The sequence below is a fragment of the Parasteatoda tepidariorum genome, chromosome 11 (genome assembly GCF_982258835.1).
Source record: "Parasteatoda tepidariorum strain Cologne lab strain chromosome 11, Ptep-v5.0, whole genome shotgun sequence".
NCBI classification, from domain to species: Eukaryota; Metazoa; Arthropoda; class Arachnida; order Araneae; family Theridiidae; genus Parasteatoda; species Parasteatoda tepidariorum.
The window spans coordinates 35,032,313-35,039,487 of NC_141765.1; the positions used below are offsets into that span (position 1 = coordinate 35,032,313).

Here is a 7,175-nt window from a genome sequence, read left to right on the forward strand (position 1 = left end):
TCAATATCAAAACAAAGCATAGTAAATATTTGTGCATATTTCTGTAGCATTATATAACGATTACTGCGGAAAAAAGATTGTGGCAAAATTACCGTACTCTATAGTAATGACATTTCTGTTAAAAAAACATAATTCTGGTTAATAAAAACAAAATTTACGATATTTAAACCATTCATTTAGTAATTTTTCCATTAATATAGTAATGGTTTCCCGGAAGTTATAATTTTAAAAATTATGGCTCTTATTATCAAGCATTTAGTGAAATTTATGAAACTGAAAATAAAATTTAACAGAATAAATGGGATTTATACTATGTTCTAAAGTACCATGATAAAATTGAAAAAACTTTACCACATTTAGAAAACTTTATAACACATTATGAAACCATATTTTTTCGTTAATTTTACCAAAATGATTATCAAACCACTTCAGCAAGCGTTACCGAGATTTTCGGTGTTCCCATAGAGCCAGAAACACGGTAAATTTTACAATAACCTGGTAGTTTTGACCATACTTTTTTCTCAGTGTAGGAATTATCTTTATTGACTTGTCTCAGTGTAGGAATTATCTTTATTGACTTGTCTCAGTGTAGGAATTATCTTTAATACACTTTTCATTATCCATTTTATAATTTCATAGTTCATCACAAAAACATGGTCTACTAATTTATTTGTCTCAACAGTCTTTCCTTTTTTTTAATTATCACGTAATTAAATTGAGCAAGAGGGGTCAATCTGTTAAAACAAATCGAAACGAATCCTTTGTATTTTTTCTTATTCTTTATACACATGAAGAAGTAAATTTTCAAACAACAAAAGAATGATTTTTGAATCCAAATCAGCTTATGAAAGAATATTTTTATTAATCATCATTATAGACCGCTCTCCTCTATTTTATTTTACTTTTATAATTTAGTTTTTATTTATTAACAATAACCCTTCTAGGTACTATTAAAGAACATTCTGTTGAATGAAGGATAAAGCCTATAAACGGCTTTCTATCCATATGTGCAGGCTCTGACTTTTAAATAAGTCACCCTATGAATGATAGAAATGTGTTATCTATAAAATTATGTAAGGATGTATGAGTGAAGGATAAAGTCTGTAAACGGCTTTCTATCCGTATGATGTGCAGGCTCTGACTTTTAAATAAGTTACCCTATGAATGATGAGATGGAAATGAATGATTTTTTTCATTCTATAAAAATATGTAAGGATGTATGAATGAAGGATAAAGTCTGTAAACGGCTTTCTATCCGTATGATGTGCAGGCTCTGACTTTTAAATAAGTTACCCTATGAATGATGAGATGGAAATGAATGATTTTTTTTATTCTATAAAATTATGTAAGGATGTATGAATGAAGGTTAAAGTCCATAAACGGATTTCTATCCGTATGATACGCAGGCTATGACTTTTAAATAAGTTACCCTATAAATGATGGGATGGAAATGAATGATTTTTGATTTTTTTTATTGAATCCGTAAAATTTTTTTCTTCTTTTTTTTCTTCTTTTTTAATTAATTTAATTCTCTTTCCTCCATTTTTGGGTTTTAATAAATTAATTTCCGAATTTTTACTAATTCTTCTCATAGATGGCAGCACTAATATTTTACTTACTTAAAAGTTTTTCTACTTCGATCAAATAAATATTTTTATTTATTTAATTCGATTCAAGCTGTAAGCACCCTTCAAATATTTACCTTTTCGCTAATTTCACTAACTGTTTAATTATTATACTTTTAAACCTAAAACCGCATTTTGCTACACGCCGGTAGGTTTGATTACTTTTTACTTTTATTTCATAATTTTTCAACAATATGTTTTTTGCGATATCGACACATATAAAGAATAATTTTTATCTTAGGATAATTATTCTTTATTCAGAAATATCGCATCTATAGCAATAGATGTGTCTTGATAACGACTAATGCTTTTCCCATTCTTGTTTCTCTTCAATTTAGTTTTTATTTTATTCTTTTTTTTCATATTAATTTGTGTTTATATATATATATATATATATATATATATATATATATATATATATATATATATATATATATATATATATATATATATATATATATATATATATATATATATATATATATATATATATATGTTACTGTGAATGACCAAAATCTGGTGAATGTCAACAATCACATAGTCGCTTTGGTGAAAAAAATAGATCGAAACTGCCCTGAAACCAAAATTGATACCTTCCGTCAGGGATCTCTTCTCCAACAACGCACCATTTATTTTTCAGCAGGATTCAGCTCCATGCCACACAGCAAAAGGATGCAAAGCATGGTTTCAAAATAAAGGCATTTATATATTACCATGGCCAGGAAACAGCCCTGATCTCAATCCAATTGAAAATTTGTGGCGACGTTTGAAAATTCTTGAACGAAAAAAACGTCCATCCAATAAACGACAACTTATTGAAGCTATAATTGATTCTTGGCACCATGTGATTACGAAAGATGAACTCCAAATACTCGTTCACTCGATGAAAAGACGCAGTGAAGCTGTCTTAAAAATTAAGGGTTATCCTATTAAGTATTGATTGCGTAAGTATCCCTTTAAAAAAATGCAAAACTAAGATAGACCTTACTATTAATTGCATTACTTTTTTTGTAATACAGATATTGTAATACTGTATTTATTAATAAATTCTACATTAAATTACCTTCAATTTGATATGTAAACGTTCATATTTAAGTGAAAATTAATATATTCTACAAGCACACAAATTTGAAAAACATGAAACTCTCAAAAAGTGTCCACACTTTTGGCCACCACTGTATATATATATATATATATATATATATATATATATATATATATATATATATATATATGTATTATTTTTAATGATTTTTAAAAAGCTAATACATATGAACTATCTGTGTTTATATACAAATATTTTAAACTGAAAAAATATAATTTTATAGCTGGTGATGCTTAAAGTTATTTTTTAATGTTGCAAATTAATACAATTTAACAACTATTTTTGTCTTACATTGGCCAAATATTTGAGTTGAGTAATGATTGCAGACATCTTTTTTATATTAAAGAATAGAACTTGAAAAGTTTAAAAAATCGATTGATACATTTTTGTAAAGGAATCACGTTTTTCGCGGTGTGTTAAAAAACATGTAAGAATTCTACCTGTACTGAAAGCAATATGTTTTATTTTTTTTTATTCATTTTTCAGCACCAGATTAAGTACGTGAGAAAGCTCATCGAAAGTTCGCTCATGCCAAAATGGAATAGTTGTTGAGTTAAGTTTCATATTTAAAATATTGTTATTACTTTTAAATACTTAACTGTTTCGCTGAACAAGTTAAGAATTGAATTAAATTTTGATATTCTTTCATTTAAATTTTAATTACAATTAAAAAAATGTTTAAGTTATATTTTACTTTATGTTTTCGAAGGATACAAACGTGAAAGAACGATTTTTAAAATTTGTAACTATTGATATAAGCACGGAATAAAATTGATATTATACTGGTATAAATTTTTAAACTAAATAAAAATAATGGCCACCCCCCGAGTACTATTGCTTGAGGACTGATATTTTTGTGTAAGTTCATGCACTTTGATCGTAAACATAAACTTATATCACGTTATTTAACTTCTCGTGATTCACAGAAATAAATGGCAATATAACATTGAAAATGTATTTTGTATTAGTTAAAGTGGATGTAAATTTATGTAAACTACTGTAAATTTTATTTGTTTATCTAAATTGCAGGAGCTAAAATATTATAGTGAGAAGATTAAAAAAAACCAACATAAAAAGTAAAGAGATAGCTGAGATAGTACATGTAAATAGTAGACGAATCTAAGAACAATTCGGTTATTGAAATATGAAAAATGATGAAAAAAATCGTGTAATATATTTTTAACTTCGAAAAATAAAGGAATTTATTAAATTAACTGAATGGAGAATTATTATTATTTTCAAAGCGAAATTTTAAATATAAACATCATAGAAATAAATAAAAATTAAAAAGCTAATTTATTCCCATTGTTAATACATATTTTATGAAATGAATAATATGTATTAAAAAATGATAGTTCACTTTAACGTATAAAATAAAATGTGCTGTGGAAAATCTACTTTTTGAATAAATCAAAGGAAATTCATAATAATACATTCGAACTTTTTGTATAAATTGCTCCGAAGAAAACAAAAAAAAATATGATGAGTCAAATTTATGATAGGAGCATTTTAAAACAAACAACAATGTAAGAGACGAGACAACTTTTGTTTCTGTAAATACAGTAGAATTTGTTCCGTAGCTGAATTTCAGACCACAACAAATTTGCATGAGCTTGTGCGTGATTGTAAACAATCTACAGTTAGTCGTCTAACTATGTCTAAATGAAATTATGCCAAAATTGGTGTTTTCAAAAGTTATAACTCATTCATAAAGGGTTTAAATGCATGATCTTCGTGTAAGCATTTCTCATTATCAGTGTTTAGATTTTACTACATCGCTTTAAGTGTATAAGAACGCTTTATTTTATACTAGTTTGAAATAAAGTGGTCAATCACATAATTTTCGAAGCTGTTCACCATAAAGTTCATCAGAGAGATATTACGCCACAGTTTTAACAGTGTATGCATTAATGATATGCATATTAGTTAATGAAAATGATAACTTAAATTATGAAACTGATAATAATTATGATATGTTAATGATACTAAGAAAAGTATGATAATTTTATAATTATGATAATTTAACGAACGATATTATGACAATTTAATAATGCTATGATAATTAGGATAGTTTTACGATATTACAAGAAAATACACGGAGAAAATTCTGGTAAATTGATTATACTATATGGTTATCTTCTGATGAAAAGAAACACACAATTCTGGTTAATAAACCCACAATATATGGTATTTAGACCATTCAGTTGAAAATTTCCAGTTCATATGGTAACGGTTGGTCGGAAATTCTGATTTTCAAAATTGTAGTTCTTATTACCACACAATTGGTAAAAGAACATAAAACGGAAAGGTAAATTTAACCGGATAAATGGTTTTTATACCATGCTCTAAGTTGTCATGATAAAACCATCAAATTCTACCTCATATTTAAAATTATATTTTATGGTTAATTTTACCAAAATAATTATCAAAGTACTAATTATTATAAGAAATTACCGAGATTTTTGGCTTTCGCATGTTAAATTTTACCATGTCCTTGCAGTTGGGACCATGCATTTTTCTCACTGTAATATTTACTTTTTCTTTATAAACAAATTTCCAATGAAAGCAGACTCATTTAAGTAAGAGGGGTAAAAAATTAAGAATACGTTGTTCCATTTGCTTAATCATGACCGAATTCGAAAATTTGGGTCATTTATTAAAATTTTTTCACATTGCGTTGCTATCCGTTTACTTAAAATTTATTTACTTAAAATAATTTTTGATGCTTGAATATAAAATTTATTATTTAATTCATCAAAGGTTAAAACATCTGAATTAGGTTTAAAATTAAGATTAGATTATTAGATTAGATTAGAATAGATTATTATATCGACTATTCATTATTTCCTATTTCGTAAAGAGTTGTTAAAAACATTCTGAATACATCTTGCAAAACCTTCATCACAAAAGATTATTCTCTTCTCTTTTTGTACTTCCAAGTAGTTCAAACCTATTATTTCATATATTTCTTCTGCAGTTGAGATTTGATCTTTTAAAAGATGAAATATTTGTATATAGATGAATATTACTCTAACTTTTTTGCGTAAATATCCGTCTAAGTATAAGCCTTATTTTGAAGATAATTACAGTATTCAAGGGAATTTTAAGAATTAATGATACTCTTTGGTAAAATAATGATATAAATGATGAGTTTAATGAAATAAATCAGTAATTTTACTTAATGTAGTATGATTATTTAAATTAAACGTAAACTGAGTGTACAAAACTACTGAAAATGGTTTAATTTATGAGACATATTTCTATAAATAACGAATGATAAAAGATCACGTTGAAACTTTATAAATGTGATCTTACTGTTATAACATTCAGTTTGGAAGTAGTTTTCAGACTTATATCAGAAAGAACAGGCAAAGTAATATCCATCTTTTATCAGAATAATGACTTTAGGACATAATTCTGCGTAGAAAGCAATATTTCTCAGTGGTTCAGCAGATTTATTCTGCATATCCTGCTGGGTAAGAAAATCAGTCAATACTGAAGCCCAAATATAAGTATTTTACTTAGAAACCAGATTTGTTTAAAACACTAAAATATTTTATAGAAAGAAACTTTCTATTAATGCTAATTCTTTCCTATATGATTCATATATAAGAATTGAAGTGGTCGCAAAAATAAGTTGATTTATTACTAGCTTTAAGGAGAAAAACTATCGGCTTTCAATTTATTTCATTTTCTGCAAATGTTGAATCAATATAATCGATTTGTTCTGCTTCTATCAATAAGTTTATTATGTCTTTGAAGTAAATATTAAATCCTTTATGCTTGACTATAAAAGTAAAAATGCTAACTTATTTAATGGAAGTTTGAAGAAATGTTAATTTTTAGATCATAACATACACAGTTGGAGTTTTCATTCTTAAATTACGATAAAATAATCGGCAGCAGTCACCCCATCCAATTATAAATAAGAATTACGCTAAAGAACATTTTTAACCTTTACGATTCTGAAACTATTTATAACTATTACGGTTTCAAAACTGTAAAAAAGAAAGTTAACTGGACTTTGGAGCTATGTTATGGGTGAATTGTGTTTATCAAATTAACCGCATAATGTGGTTTAATCAGTTTATTTTCATCTTTTATCTATCGTAAAAGATGGAAAATAATAGACTTTTTTGAGTTAAGCAGTTTTATAGTGCTGCCATCTATGCGCGTTTGATAGTATCGTATTTTATTAGTCCAGGGTCACAAATTAGGGAGAGCAAAACAGTGGAAATTTTTCACGTGTTAAAAGGAATGGTTGAAATATTGTGGTGTCAATGCTGGGACTCAAACCCCAGTTTTGTCGGCCATGAGATTGACAGATTAGCCCTCTCGGCTATAACATGCACTCAGCTATAAGGAACAAAAATGGCTTCATGAGGTGCGCCTAGTTGGGACGATAAAATTTAGTTAATAAGCGGTTAAGTTAATAAATGGTTAAT

General features: G+C 26.8%; 1 protein-coding gene across 1 annotated transcript in view; it reads right to left on the reverse strand.

Moving 5' to 3' along the window:
- LOC122269374 (uncharacterized) overlaps window positions 1–6,221 on the reverse strand; it is a 32,627-nt gene extending 26,406 nt beyond the window's left edge. The window contains exon 1 of the mRNA XM_071187261.2: window positions 6,046–6,221. The gene's annotated coding sequence lies outside the window, so the exon portion shown is untranslated. The remainder of the gene's footprint in view (window positions 1–6,045) is intronic.
- Between the last annotated feature and the right edge of the window lie 954 nt (window positions 6,222–7,175).